The following is a 15,928-nucleotide window of genomic DNA, read 5'->3' on the forward strand; positions in this document are numbered from 1 at the left end:
CAAACATTAAATGTTGGAAGCTGATCCAAATTTATAAAGAAGTGTAATATTAAATAAGTCACGAAGGCATAGGAAAGATGCTTGTCCGTTATTGTAAGTTATATGACAATTGAAAAAAAAAAAAAAGAAAAGCACTGTTGACAAGTTTTTTACAAACAAATAAAATACTGGTTTTCTGATGTCTTAAATGTTTTTGATGTTTTAAATTACTATGTCCTGAATAAATAATAGTTTTAGTATTTTTTCCATTTCCCTATACATTTTAAACTGACAATAGGAGAGTTTTTAATGTTTTGAGAAAAAATTTAAAGATTGTGGAATAATTATAATTTTTCTGATGGATTACTAAGATAAAATTGATTATTGATTATTAAGTTGCACAGTTTCATTTTGCACAGTCATATCTATAGTTCTGTAGTCCATTCCAACCAAGGACAGCCTGGATATAAAAAAAATTCAACCGCCATCATCTCTTGCCTGGATTATTGCTATAGTCATCTTAACTGTTTTTTTTCTGCTTCTGCCCTTGTTCTTCTGAAGCTTATTTTCAACACAGAAGCCAGAGTAATCCTGAAAAACACATGATAGATCATGTCATGCTTCTGCTAATGGCTTCCCATCTCACTGAAAGTGGAAGCCAACATCCTTACTTACATGAGACCTAAGTCCCAGGTAATTTCCTGACTTCATCTTCTATTGCTCTCCCTTTTTTCTCTCTGTTCTGGCCAAAAAGGCCAATCACCCACCAGGCATGCTTCTGCCCCAGGGCCTTAGCACTTGCTGTTCCCTCCCTGGAATGCTCTTCCTCCAGATATTCACATTGCTTATTTCCTCATTTCCTTCAGGGCTCCATTCAAAGGCCACCTTTTCCAGATCATTTCCCTTACTATACCCTGTCTGAGGTTTCATCCACTCCTGCACATTTCTTATCCCTCTTTCCTTCTTTATTTTTTTTCCCTTAGCAAGTATCACTAACACTATATATTTTTTATTTTTTTAAAGCTTGGTTATATTTTGTTACCTTTACTACAGTGTAAACACAAAGAAGACAGGGATTTTTGTTTTTATTTTTTTTCTCTACCATATATCCCTGGTGCCTACAACAGTGCCTGACATGTGGTCTCTCAATATCTATTAAATTAGTGTTGAGTACATGATTGAGAATCTATAGTTTTTAACATTTTTCAGAAATAAAATTATTTCCAGATCATAAAGGAATTACTTTATGATATTTTACAAGTAAATGTGTATTTTCCCTGTCTGACTATTAAGTTTATGAGAAGATAAAAACAACCAAATACAGCTTTGTTTTCAATGACAAATATATTAACATTTAGTTTACTATTAATCTTCTGTTTGTGTATGTTAATGACAGTTATATATGAGTCTGTTTACAAATTTGGTACTATCATTTTAATTAATTCTACTTTTCCTTCACTGTCTTTAATGCCTGAGTCCACCAGATGGTGTAGGTTCTAGATCAAAGTGCATCATATTAAGTACTAAGTGTGTCTTTAACAATATAAAATGATAAGGAGTTTTCATTGGACTAAAAAAGTATCTAATTTGGGTAGGGTGCAGAATATTCTCATGGTAGGTATTCAATAACCACTTAATGATAAACAAACTTCCATTAATCTATTCTTGTCCCAACACTGCCATCCTCAATAACTATTTCTGTAGCTCTCATTTTTTTGACTAAGAAGAGGTATTCAATCTCTGCAAATTTTTTTCCTTGAAATTTTATACATTAACATTTTACTTTGAAATAATTTTAGATTATAGGAAAGTGAAAATAGTACAAAGAATTCCTATATATCATCACTCAGATTTCCTATTAAATGATTTTACCATGTTTGCATTATCATTCTTCCCATCTGTATGTATATGTATATTTCCAAATATTGTTATTTCTCCTGAACCATTTGGGAGGAAATTGCAGACATAATATTCCTTCGGCTCTAAATATTCCAATGTCTAGTACCAAAAAGGATATATTTTTATATAACTTCAGTATAATGATCAAAATCAGAAAATTATGCGTTTACTTTTTAGCACAGCATTTCTAAAACTGTATGTATTAGTAACTGATACCATAGTAATTATTAGTATGGATATAATTTAATCTCTTTTCAAAGGGATCACTATGTCACTGTTGCCTTTTGTTCTTATTTTACCAATTTCGCTTCAAATGATGTCAAAGTGATGCCTATTGCATCCTGACAATGGTTGTATCATACTGTTTCTTCCTTGTGGATTTAAAGCAGATCAAAAGTTATCCTGAGACCTCCCAGAAATAATACATCTGTCTCAGTTTTTAATGTTACTATTTTTGGTCTGGTAAAAATAGACCGAACCCCTCACAAAGATTTGTGATGCGTGGTTTTGAATGTTCAGGGAGCCATTTCTTCCCACAAGCTATAAGGCGCCTTTGTTATTGTGATGCCACAGAACTGACCCATGCTGGCACTATATCCGGTTAGCTTTTTTTTTTTTTAATATAAATTTATTTATTTTTTTTGTTTCAGCTCATTATGGGGGTACAAAAGTTCAGGTTATATATATTGCCCATGCTCCCCCCCCCCCCCAGTCTGAGCTTCAAGCGTGTCCATTCCCTAGATAGTGCACATCACACTCAGGATGGGTTAGCTTTTGTAGTGTAGAGAACACACAATGGATTCCTTTTCTGTTCTGCTCTTTATGTTTGCTCCTCGCATCCCAGGGGGTGCTGACCAAGTCTTCACAGGTTCTTTGGAGGCTGGTACGTGTGTTTACCATAACCCCCCAAACCAGTTTTGCTGATCAGTTATCTATTATTTGGTTGCTGTACCCTCCTTTCCTTCTCCAGTGAGGGGTTGGGAAGGTAGCAATTTTGTTACCCCTTGTTCCCATTCCTGTGATTCCTTTACATCCCATTTACACCTACGCAACTGGTCCTTTTCTAAACCCTCATCAAATTCAAATTATATTTATTTAATATATTACATTAAACAAGTGTGTCATTTGTTTCTTGATAGGATCTTGACTTTTACAGTGTCCTTACTGTTTAATTAAAAGCCAGTTTTCATAGGGTTTTCTATTCCTTCCAGCCAAAAGGATCCTAAGGAGTATGTGTGTGTGTGTCTGTGTGTGTGTGTGCATATACACATTCACATGCACACAAACCACATTTGTGAATGTGTATTTATCTGTAGATTAAATTTTTATAATGTTTTTTGCATTGCAGAAACCTTTTGTATGACAGTAAATAGTATTAGGAGCCTCACTTTTAATAGTAGCAATGTATCACATAGTGGCTTATCATAACATAATTAAGTTACACATTTCCCTCTTTGGAAATATTTAGGTCCCCTCTCCAAACCTCTAAATTTCCAGTAATATAAATAATATTGTGCAGAACATCTTATGTATAAGGCTTTGGTGATAAATTCCCCAAAGTGTAATTATTGAGTTATTCATATTTATATTTTTAAATGTTTGTTTTTATTTTGTATTTATAAATATTTTATATTTGATTTACATTTGATATATTACACAATTGCTTTCTAAAAGGATTAGAACAATCTACTCTCCAACAAGCAGTGTGTGAAAGTATCTATTTTGCTCCATCTTAGCAAGCACTGGATATTTTTGTTTATTCACTTTTTGCTAGTTTAGCAGAAGAAAAGTATTTTATTTGCACATTTTTATTATTACTAGTGGAGTTTAGTTTATTTTCACACAAACATTTTGATTTCTTCTCCATAAATTTTCTTTTTTGTACAGTTCAGAAATTCCTCTGTCTTGTGCCTTGCTAAAAATTATATAATTAAGGAAAATTGAACCAGAACTTTAAAAAAAAAAAAATCATCGATCCTAGAATTTTAATCAACTAGAAAGAATTTCTTATTCTTGATATTTATAAAGTGTTATGATTTGGAGGCTACTTCCTTGATTTTATACTACTGTAATACTATGCTGGAATTTCTATCAACTAACTTAGCAGTCAGCATTAAAACACCAGTAGAGTTCTCTATGTTACAGAGGAGTTTCTTTCTTCTGGGAAAGCATAAGCCATCCTGGTGAGGAGTGGTAAGGAAAGGTGTTTGTCTAGGTTGTTGGTTTACAGCACTGACAGCCATGGAGTTATACAAGGGGATATCATTCATGAAGTTCCTGAAGGAAATACCTAGTTGCAGGTCACCAGCAAATGCAATTAGGAGGAGGATGTTTTGTTCAAAAGAAATCGTAGTCAAAAACTATTTCCTAAAGAAAAAAAGTAACAACCCACAATTGATAAAGAATAATATCTTTAGTTCTCCATCGATTACAAAAAGAGAGAGAGAAAAAATAAAGCAGCTCGTGATGATAGCAGTTTTCAGTTATATCCTTAGTAAGAATCACACTGTTCCTTTCCTTCAAGTTTCTGCAACTGTTTTTAGTACATCACAATTTCACAAATTTTCTACCTCCCCCTTTTAACACTTTTACCCAACTTAAGAATCTATCACTTTTTATATTTTTGTTTCTCACTTTTATTTCCATCCTTTCTTCTGCCATGTTCCCTAACCTTGAAATTGCTTTTTTTTTTTTTTTTTTGAGATGGAGTTTTCCCTTTGTTGACCTTGCTAGAGTGCAGTGGTGTCATTCTAGCTTGCTGCAACCTCAAATCCCTGGCCTCAACCAATTCTCCTGCCTCAGGTTCCCCAAGCTGGGACTACAGGCACATACTATGATGCCTGGCTAATTTTTCTATTTTTAGTAGAGACAGGAGTCTTGCTCAGGCTGGTCCTAAACTCCTGAGCTCAAGCGATTCTCCCTCCTCTTCTTCCCAGAATGCTAGGATTAGCACTGGGAGGTGTGCTATTGCACCCCGCAGTGTGAGCCACCGCTCCCGGCCTGCTTTTCTTTTTTAAACTAGCTTTTTCTTTTGGCCCAATTCTCTTCTTACACTGTCTTTTTCTTTTAAGAAAAAGTTTCTTTTAAGAAACTTTTAAGATCCTTATAGAAGATTGTTTTGCAAAGATGAAGTATGTATACAATTGCGTTAAAATGAAAGGAAAAAAAATGTGAAACATAAAGGGATGGTTTAGCTGTCATTAGCTTAGGGATTTTCCTTGTTTTCTCCAGTTGTTAATAGGTTCAGGGCCTAAGCCTTTATGTGTGGAATGAGTAAGAAAATATCATGTGATCTATGTCAGTCTTGGAGTCTAAGCCTGTAGTGGGTTTAGCATCTTCACCTACAACCTCAGCCTGTGTAGGACTAGAAGCCCCACTTTGTCCTGAGCCTCCACTTGGACACTTGGGGCCAGCTAATTACCCCAAAACTCTTTCTTCAAGCAAGCTTAGCTGTGCTCTGAATGCCAGCTTGTAGTCATCTGTTCTTTCTAGTGCCTTCTCCCTCTACTCTGCACATTCTCACTGCCCATCCTTTATTGTCACTGCCCCTGTCCTCACACTGTCCATGGAAGCCCCTCCTCCATAGCAAATACGCTCTCCCCTTGGTCTTCAGCTTTTCATAGATCTCCCTTAGATCTATGACTGAAATAAGATCAGATTTTCCCCAAATGTGTGATGGGAAGGTGGAAACAATCTCTCACTTCTCATGCCTACCTCTTTTAACTTTAATGTAAAAACATTGTCTTCTTTTGAGGCGTTCTCTCTTCAAATGCTAACCATGTCCCTTACCAGTCACTGTCATTGACTGTGGGTCCATATGCCACCTTCACCACCAGCCTTGGCCAGCTCTGTTGTTCCTGTCACCCTAAGTCCATATCTCTCTTGGTTGCACATGTCTGCTTTGGAGGCGCTTTCAGCCATTAGGAGATAGGACCATGTTGTTGATTCTCTTTTTTTTTTTAAAGCAGTGCAACAAAAATTTCAAAATACTAAAAATGGTAGTCTATATAATTATTTACAAATACTCAGGCCATGTAGGAGAATGAAACACCTCACCCGTTTGAATCAAGGAACAGCTAAGCGACTTTCTCTGGCCTATGAAGTATGAATGGACCAATCATCTGTCACTTCCTTTCAAAAGCTTTAAGAGCCAGTGAGTGGCTCGTTACATTTTCCCTGCCTCTGTGCTTGCTGAGATACAATATAAATGTGCAATAAACTGCTGTTTTAAGCCACTGATATTTTCTTGTTGTTGATTCCCTCAGCACACTTTAGCATGTGCTGATGGATATATTAAGAAACAGATATTACTCTCCCCTCACCCCCAAAAAGTTTCTTTTTCTGTAAGGTCCTTTATTTTCTAACCAAGATAATGTACGCTGGGGAGTGTGTGTGTGTGTGTGTGTGTGTGTACTGCTGTATCAAACTAGTCTAGATCCTTCATGTTCCTGAAGAAACCAGCTATCAGTTTTCAAAGTACCACCATAGCATATCATGTTCCCCGTAAAAATGCAGTGAGGTATAACCAAAAATATAAATAGTCCCACAAATTCCTAATGAAGATTATTGCACGAAAGACAATCACAAGAGACACACTCACTGGCAAAGAAATGTTCTCAAGCCTCCAGCCGTGCAGATACAGTCATACTCCAGTGACATGACAGACTCCTCCGTATCACCTAGCCCAGATTGTGAACGCTGAGCCCGTGAGTGCCAGAGACCTCTATTAGCAGTTCAGGAGAAGATCTTTGGACTTTTTGTCACTTCATGCTTTGCTTAGAAGGCTGTTTCACCACCTTCACTCTGGTCTTTACCTGGGTAGACTCTGCTTCTGTGATTAGTGGATCAAAGTATATAAACATTAAAACATTTTGATGCATATCCCTGAATTATTTGTCAGAAATTTGTGTAAATTTAAACTCCCACCAGCAGTGTGTGAAAGTGTCCTTCTCTCCAAATGGAGGACATATTTTTAAATTGTGTTTCAAAGTAATGTTAATTGAGTGGTTGCAGAAGAATGTTTTAAACCATGTAATTGCATACATGTCCAAACCCAAATGCTTTATTCTGTGAATGTTTGATATACTATAATTACAGTGCTAATGACTTCTATAATTCTTTACCTTCGTTTATTCTATGCAATTATTTCAACACTTTGGGGAAAAAAATCATCTGGATTTGTTGTAAAATTTGTTTTACTAGCCATAAGTGGCACCTGAAACTGTAGGTATTTAAGTGATTGCTTCTTGGGAGGTGTTCATCCGAGTGCAAATGAGTTTGGCTCTGAACAGATTTTAGCAGGCATTTGACAGCTTGGATGACTGGCACATTGTCATCTTCATAACACACCTAAAATGCAGAGTGCCAAAAATCACAAACAGGTTGGGTGTAGTTAAAGATCTGAGACCTTGTCCAACTTAGTTAATCTTTTAAATCATAGCAGCAGAAATATGCCAAATTTAATTATAATTGCAGCCCATAATGTAAACTATGACTATCTTATCTACAGATATGTATTTTTATATTAATATTCCATATTCATGCTGTAAGACTCATGTGTGGTGTGGAATTGGCAGCTTATGGTACTGGGAACCCTCTAGGTGATGATGGGTAATTTTGGTATAACACTCAGCATTTCTTTCTCTGATCATTTTGATTTCTTGCTTTAGGGCTATATAACTTGGGGAATTTTTATTGATGAAGAACAAAATCCATTTTTGTTATATCATATGTTGATAGATATTAATAAAGGATGGTGAAAGGACTCAGAGTGAGTTAGTGGTTCACACCCTATAACACTCTTTTTGGGAGGCGCTAGGGTTGAATTAGAGGGACTTTGGATCATAGGGTGTGTTTGCCTCTGTGTGTGTGTTTTAGTTAATGTTTCAGTTAGTGAAACATAAAAAAGAGAACAAAGTCTTAAAAATGTATAAGGCTCAATCTTCTTCATTATATTTGGTTTTCAGAAATTTTTATCATCTTGCCAAATATTCACTAGACATTTTTATTCCTAGCACAGAAAGTCAACACCTATTGAGTACCTATTTTTAATTTCTTCTCACTTTTTTTCTCCCAAACAGAGAATGTAGGAATCCTGATCAAAGAATTGAGAAAGCAGGGACACGACATAGGTGAGTTAAAAGGGAAATCAGTGGGGGAAGTGAAAGGGAGAGTCTGTTGCCCTGGAATCAGGGCTAGAGCGTCAAGATGGAGTGGAGAGGAAGATGCTGCATCTCATTAATAAGTAAATTACTAGTAGTTCTGACAGTTAGTACCTTGAGGAAGATACTTATCATGCAGTCATGAATTTAAGAGCTGCAAGAGACCGTGGTGAGTTTTTAATTCCCTCGTTCATTTTCCCAGACAAGAAAATTGGGATCCAGAGACTTGTCCAAGATGTCACAATGAGGAGGAGTTAAAGCTGACACCAGAAGACAGATTTTTGCATTTTTACATCTGTGATCCCTCTTTGATGATTCCTATAATATGTCCACTTCATAGGTTAAATTAATTGAAATCTGGAACATCTATGAGTGATGTTTCTTAAATAAAACATGCTAAACATTACACAATAAATTAGTTTTATCCCTTAATAGAATCACTTTAAAAATTATACATTAATTCCAAAACTGATGAGCTGGGTAAATTTCTTTATCTTTCTAAACTTTCATTTTTTCATCTGTAGGATAAAAATGATACTGACCCGAGATTGATGAAATGGTACTGAGAGATTGTCATAGGTTTAGAGGATGTATGTAAGCACTACAGGTGCTCAAGAAATAGTAGGTACTGATTAAAAAAAATACAGCTAACATGTATTGATTATATACTCTTGTTTAGCACTTTGGATGAAATATTTCATTTGTTCATTTACACATTTTTTATGCAGATTACGATTTAAAAAAATATATACATATAGTCATGCACTGCGTAATGATGCTTTGGTCAATGACAGGTCACATATACAGCTATAGTCCCGTAAGATTATGATGGAAAACTTATATCACCTAGTGACTTTGTAGTTGTTGTACTGCCATAGTGCAACACGTTACTCACATGTTTGTGGTGATGCTCATTGCCAGTTATATAAAAGTATAGCGTATACAATTATGTATGGCACATAATGCTTGATAATAAATGACTATGTTGCTGGTTGATGTATTTAATATACTATACTTTTTATCATTGTTTTAGAGTGTACTCCTTCTCCTTATAAAAAAAGTTAACTGTAAAACAGCCTCAGGCAGGTCCTTCGGTAGGTATCCAGAAGGAGGCATTGTTATCACAGGAGATAACAGTTCCTTGGGTGCTACAGCCCTTGAAGACCTTCCAGTGGGACAAGATGTAGAGGTGGAAGACAGTAAAATTGATGATCCTGACCCTGTGTAGGCCTAGACTAATGTGTGTGTTTGTGTCTTAGTTTTAGCAAAAATGTTTAAAAAGTAAAAAAAGAAAAAAGAAAAAAATTTAAAAATAGAAAAAAGCTTATAGAGTAAGGATACAAAGAAAGATTTTTGTACAGCTGTATATGCTTTAACCAAAACATTATTACAACAGTGTCAAAAGAGTTAAAAAAAAATTAAAAATTTTGTAAAGTAAAAAAAATTATGGCAAGCTAAGTTTAATTTATTATTGAAGAAAGAAAAATATTTTTCTGTAAACATAGCATAAGTGTACAGTGTTTACAAAGTGTGTAATAGTGTGCAGTAATGTCCTAGGCCTTCACATTCACTCACCACTCACTCACCGACTCACCCACAGCAATTTTCAGTTCTGCAAGCTCCATTTATGTTAAGTGCCCTATACAGGGGTAGCATTTTTTGTCTTTCATACCATATTTTTACTATATCTTTTCTGTTTAGATACACAAATACTTACCATTGTGCTACAATTGCATCCATTATTCAGTGCAGTAACATGCCGTACAGGCTTGTAGCCTAGGAGCCCAAGGCTAGACCATACAGCCTAGATGTGTAGTAGGCTGGACCATCCAGGTTTGTGTAAGTGCACCCTACTATGTTCACACAGTGATGAAATCGCCTTACAATGCATTTCTCAGAATGTATTCCCATCATTAAGGGATACATGACCGAACGTTAGTGTTGCTCAAAGTATGTTCTAGCTGGTCCTTTGGAATTTTTGCATTTGAGTAATTAGAAGAGCCAGACTTCTGAGCATGAAGCTGCTGCTTCCCTGCTATCTGTGTGTGCTTTCTTATAGGCAGAGCTGGGCCACTGGAAGTCGTGCCTCTAAATCATGACATTTTATACTATTTTATGTGGAAGTGTATTAGATTCCGGTTGCTCCTTTAACAAATTAGCATAAACTTAGTGATTTAGAGCAACATAATTTATTACTTTACAGTTCTGGAGCTCAGAAATCTATCAAGATTCTTATTGGGCTAAAGTCATGGGGTAGGCAGGGGTGCGCTCCCTCTTGAAGCTCTAGAGGAGGATCTGTTTCTGTGCCCTTTCCAGCTTCGAGAGGCTTTCTACCTTCCTTGGCTCATGGCTCCGTTCCTCCAGCTTTGAAGCCAACAGTGTTAGGCCAAATCTGTCTCACCCTGCTGTCTCTCTTCCACTTATAAGAGCCCTCGAGATTGCATTGGGCCCACTCAAATAATTCAGGATAATCTTATTTTAAGGTCAGCTGATTAGCAACATTAATTTGATCTGCAACCTTAATTTTCCCTTGCCATGTAATGAAATATAGTTACTAGTTCTGGGGATTAGGATGTGGATATCTTTGGGGGAGAGGCATTCTTTCCCTTACTACAAGAGAACATTATTCAGCTAATTAGGAGCTGAATAATCTTCCTATACTGTATCTATGTTCTCTGCAGGGGAGAATTTGATGGCAGTGACATATCCTTCACTAGCTTTGTTTTGTCTTTAGTGCTCCCTTGCAAAGGTGAGATATCTTTTTGCCAGCAAAATAATTTGTTTTATATAGAACTTGTGTGCAAAAATTTCTTTAAGATATGTAAATCCCTAATAGATCCCCGCAACTGTCCTTGAGATGGTGTGGTAGGGGAAAGGTATTCTTGGCGGGGGCGGGAGTGGAGGCAGAGGAGAGTATGGAAGCGTCAGAGGGAACTAAGTATCTGCCATGCTTTTGCTGCACACACCCCTGGTCTCTACTGCTGTGGCTGGGAGCACAAGTGTAGCAGGGAAAACCTGAGTTTGAATCCTACTGCCTCTTATTAGCCAAGTGACCTTAAGCAAGTTATTTTAATTTTATAAGCTACAATTTGCTCATATGCAAAATAAAAATGTTAGTGCTTATTTTACAGGGTTGTTGATATTAAATGCAATTGCAAAGTGTATATAACATAATACCTGATTCATAGTGAGGACTTGGTTAACATGAGTGGCTGTTGTGGTTGTTATTGTCGTCTCTTTGAACTTCAGTTTCCTTATTTGTAGCAAAGGGTTGAATCAGATGCTAAAATTCATACAGTTCTAACAGTCCATGATTTTAGACATCATTCTCCCTGTATGAAAGGCTTTAAAAAATTAACTTCATGTTATTTTATTATTTGGAAAGTGAGGTATATAGATTTTAATTAGGAATTCAATATCTGTGCTGTAACGGTCATAAATCCATTCAGGTTATTTATTTATTTATTTGAGATGGATCAGATAAATCATATATTTTGAAGAGACTGGCCTTTTTATCTTAGCTTTCAAATTTTTATGGCATGAGTTTGGCTGTAGTATTCTCTTCTAATTAAAAAATGTCTCTACTGTTTCTGTAGCTATGTCCTTTTTTCCTACTTTTAACATTATTTATTTGTCTTTTGTCTTTTTTTTGTCATTTTGGCCAGTGGTTTTTCTAACTAGATTTTTGTTTTCAAACTGGCTTTTGTTTTTACTGATCCTCTTTATTTTTATTGGTCTTTTAAACATTTCTTTATTTCTGCTTTTATTTTTATTATTTTATTTTTTATACTTTGTATTTATTCTTTGTGCTCTCCTAATTTCTTCAGTTGGATAATTGAGTTATTAATTTTCACTCTTTTTCTTAAAACAGTATATATAAATAAAAGTATAAATTTCTCTGAAATATTGCTTTAGCTGTATCCCACAAGTTCTGATATGTAAAATTTTCATTGTTCTATTATAAATATTTTGAAACTACTATTGTAATTATAATCCACAAATTATACATATATGTGCATCTTATTTCCAAATAGTAGGATTATCTTTTTGTCTTTGACTTCTAATCCTATGGCATTTGTTCAGAGATTGTGGTCTGAATGACAGAGATTCTTTGACATTTGTTGAGATTTTCTCCCATCCAATTACTAACCAGGCCCGACTCTGCAGTAGCTTCCAAGATCAGATGAGATTGGGCGTGTTCAGGTTGGTGTGGATGTAGAGTTTAAGATTTTCTTTGTGTTTAGATGGTCAACTTTTGTAAATCTTCTACATGGGCCTGAGAAAAGTATATATTCTTTAATTGGTGGATATATTTTATATGTACAATATGATGGAATACATAGTAATATTTTGTCCTAGATTTATCAATTACTAATAAAAGGGTATTATTAATAATATAATCTCTCACTATAATTGTGGCATTATCAATTTATTCTTGGATTTCAATTGATGTTTCCTTTTTGTTTCTTGAGGCCATATTGTTGGATATATACAAATTCACAATGTTTATATCTTCTTGGCAAATTGTTAATGCTTTTAATATATAATGACCTTCTTTACTTCAAAATACTTTTTTTTGGTGGGAGTGAGGGCTGGTATCCTTTTTCTTTCTTTCAACCTTTCTGTGTCTTTGTTTTTTTTTTTTTTTTTTTTTTTTTTGAGACAGAGTCTTGCTCTGTTGCCCGGGCTAGAGTGCCATGGTGTCAATCTAGCTCACAGCAACCTCAAACTCACGAGCTCAAGCGATCCTCCTGCCTCAGCCTCCTGAGTAGCTGGGCCTATAGCCATGCACCACAATGCCCGGCTAATTTTTTCTATTTTTAGTTGTTTGGCTAATGTCTTTCTATTTTTGGTAGAGAAGGGGTCTCACTCTTGTTCAGGCTGGTCTTGAACTCCTGACCTCAAGCAATCCTCCCGCCTCGGCCTCCCAGAGTGCTAGGATTAGAGGTGTGAGCCACCGCCTGTGTCTTTGTATTATATTTTGGATTTCCTTTTTTTCAAATACATCTAAATGAATTTTATGTTTATTCAGTCTTAAAGTTTGTAACTAATTTGTCTTGTTCTTTACTGAAAATCTTTTTAACTGGAGTATTTAATTCTTTTATATTTGCTGCTATTAATGGCATTTGGGAATTTATTTCTACCATATTATTTTATACGTCCCCTGCTTTCCTCTTTAGTAGTTAGGTTAGAGCTTAAGTGTGGAAATTATGTACATAGATATGATTGCAGAAGCCACTGGAGTAGATTGCCAAGAATTAGAGTAAAAAGGTTTAGAAGAGAGGGAAGAACTTAGAGGAAGGTTTAACAAGCCAGTAGAAAGAGATCCAACAAAGAGACCAATAAATTCTGAACAGAGATACAGGAAGAGGATCTGGAAAGAGTAACGTATTAGAGTCCAGCAGCTGAAAAAGTTTGAAGCCTAAGTGTGTAGTTAGCAATACCAAATGCTACCCCTTCTATGAAAGGTGATTACATTTCGTGGTTAGAAGATTGTTGAAGACTTTTGGGAGAATTGTTTCAATGGAGTAGTAGGAACAGAAATTTTATGGGAAAAGAAAAGTCATGATATAGAATATAATCTTTGATTGAAGATTTCTAAGAATGTGGGGACTTGAGCCTGGGAGAAAATGCCTGTCAAGATATAGGAGCACTAATGGAACAGAACAGGAGTAACTGATGAGCCAAAGTCTTCAACATAATAAAAATCTCTACACTTTCTTCTGATGTAGATTTCTTTTCAAGAGTCCACTTAGAGACTGCACAGATTACATGCTTAATTATAAATTGGAAGAAATGCAATATAAATGACAAGGGTGTCTCAATAGGCACCACTGATGAATCCATTAATTTGGGTATCATTGATCAAGTACTGTGAAATTAATCCTGCAATGTGGGTTAGATTAGAGCATACATTAATAAATGCACTTGCACTTGACCTATAAAATGAATGATCAACATGTCCCATAGGGCCGTGAAACTGGTGAGCTCTCTGAAGAATCATCACTAACACTAAGCCATTTTAAAGGCCTGGTTTTAGATTTTCATTAGGAGAAATATCTTGGAATGCCTTTGCTAATGAAAACCAAGTATCTAATTTCTGCTAAAACAGACTCAGGGCAATTATTAAAGTTTTTGCTCTTAGAGTAAAAATAAAGTAATTTTACCTTACCTTTACCTTTTGTCTTCTTTCCTTTGAGAAGTGACTGCAATTACCAATTTATTTAGCAAATATTTGTTGAACAACCCTAGGGGTGTGATGCTCATCCTAAATGACACTGGCTTATCAAATAGTTTAGGAGGAACTACTTATATTTTATTTGAGAAAAGAATACTTTAACTGGGCTGTGCTTCCTCTAGGCATCTTAAATACAACGTTGCTTCTGGTAAGGGTGGTTATCCAAACAGCTAAAAATCGAGCCATGAAGGAAACATAATGGGTGGCTTCCTTTGGAAATGACTACCCTCAAAAAAGAAGATTTCTTTTTTTGTAAGGAAAATTCTTCTTTTATGAAAAGTGAGCGCCCCCAAACTCATCTAGATATTGGGGAGAATGCTTTATTTGCTTTATATCATCAAGTAACAAGAATTTGGTAATTGTCTCTTGGCAGCTGGAGAAGCTGTTTTAGGGTTTGAGAGGAGAGATGGAGTAAAAGGGTCTTAGTAGGAAGATACCAGGGCCAACTGTCAGGACCTAAGGGAGAATGAGGGCTGGTAACAGGTTCCCTGTAGCAAAATAGCTGAGTATATTTATGATGTAAAATATTCCCCTTGAAGTTAGTTTTTAATCTGCGGCATAATCTAATTGCTTTCCATAATCCTCAATAAAACTTGGTTTTACATAGCCCTTATTTAATGGTGCTTTGGGTGATGCAGGCAGAGGAGCTCTACCATGCTTGCTACAAGGTGGAAACGAGGAAGGTGTCACCTGGAGGTGAGGTGGCAAGGAGGGTGATTGCAGATTACTGGGAATTAGATAGAGGAAACTTTTGGAAACCCATGGAAGTGCTGTGGAGTGGTGAGATTTTTCACAGGAAGTGGAATGGTTACAGAGTGATTTTATTTGTAAAATCATGGTACCTGTTTCCTGAATGCCATGTTTCTTGAAACTTGGGGACAGCTGGCTTACCCTGGAAATGCTGATAGCAATGCCAGCTGGTCATGAGAATTCATTCACCCCAGGCATTCCAGAAAAAAAAAAATCCCAGAAACCAGACTTTGAAACTTCTAGGACTTGAACTGGAAATAGCAGACTTTTCAAAAAGGGAAATGAAGATATCCTAGCTGTGTCTCTCACCTGCTGGGACTCTGGATAACTACTGACATGTCCTTCCCAAGCCTTAGTTTCTTTATCTGTAAAATGAGAGGATTAAATAAGTTACTTATAAGAAGAGAGTCTGGCACGTGGTAAGTGCTTAATATATGCTAGATGCTATAGAAGGTGACTCTTGTGCTATCTGAAGAAGTCATTTATCCAGTTAACATCTATTGCATACCTAGAATGTGCCAGGATCTGTTAGACTATGGAGGTATAGAGAGGAAAAAGACATCTACCCCTTTCCTCAAGGAGCTCTCAGGCTTTAGAATTTGGGAAGAGCCTGGGGCTGAGACTCACCCTTCTCTTCTCTAGTTTTATAACGAATGAGAAATAACCAGGATGAGGAAGAATTGAGATCCAAACTTTATACTTGGAAGCCCAATACCGCCACGGTGAAGGGCCCCTGGCAAAGAGAGGTGGGAACATGGGGCATCCCAACATTCAGCCATCATTCTTTTGTAAGCTGAGCAGCAGAGGGAACGGTTGCTTCCCTTCAGGGAGGAAGACCCTGCTGTGGTGTGCTTGCCTCCCGCCGACAGGAAGTGGATGAGGAAACATCATCCCTTGGGAA

General features: G+C 36.2%; 1 long non-coding RNA gene across 1 annotated transcript in view; it reads left to right on the forward strand.

Moving 5' to 3' along the window:
• LOC138400119 (uncharacterized) overlaps nucleotides 1–15,928 on the forward strand; it is a 95,396-nt gene that overhangs the window by 16,310 nt on the left and 63,158 nt on the right. The window contains exon 2 of the long non-coding RNA XR_011236209.1: nucleotides 7,959–8,009. This is a non-coding gene — a long non-coding RNA (uncharacterized lncRNA). The remainder of the gene's footprint in view (nucleotides 1–7,958; nucleotides 8,010–15,928) is intronic.

Source organism: Eulemur rufifrons, chromosome 19 (genome assembly GCF_041146395.1).
Source record: "Eulemur rufifrons isolate Redbay chromosome 19, OSU_ERuf_1, whole genome shotgun sequence".
In the NCBI taxonomy this organism is placed as follows: domain Eukaryota; kingdom Metazoa; phylum Chordata; class Mammalia; order Primates; family Lemuridae; genus Eulemur; species Eulemur rufifrons.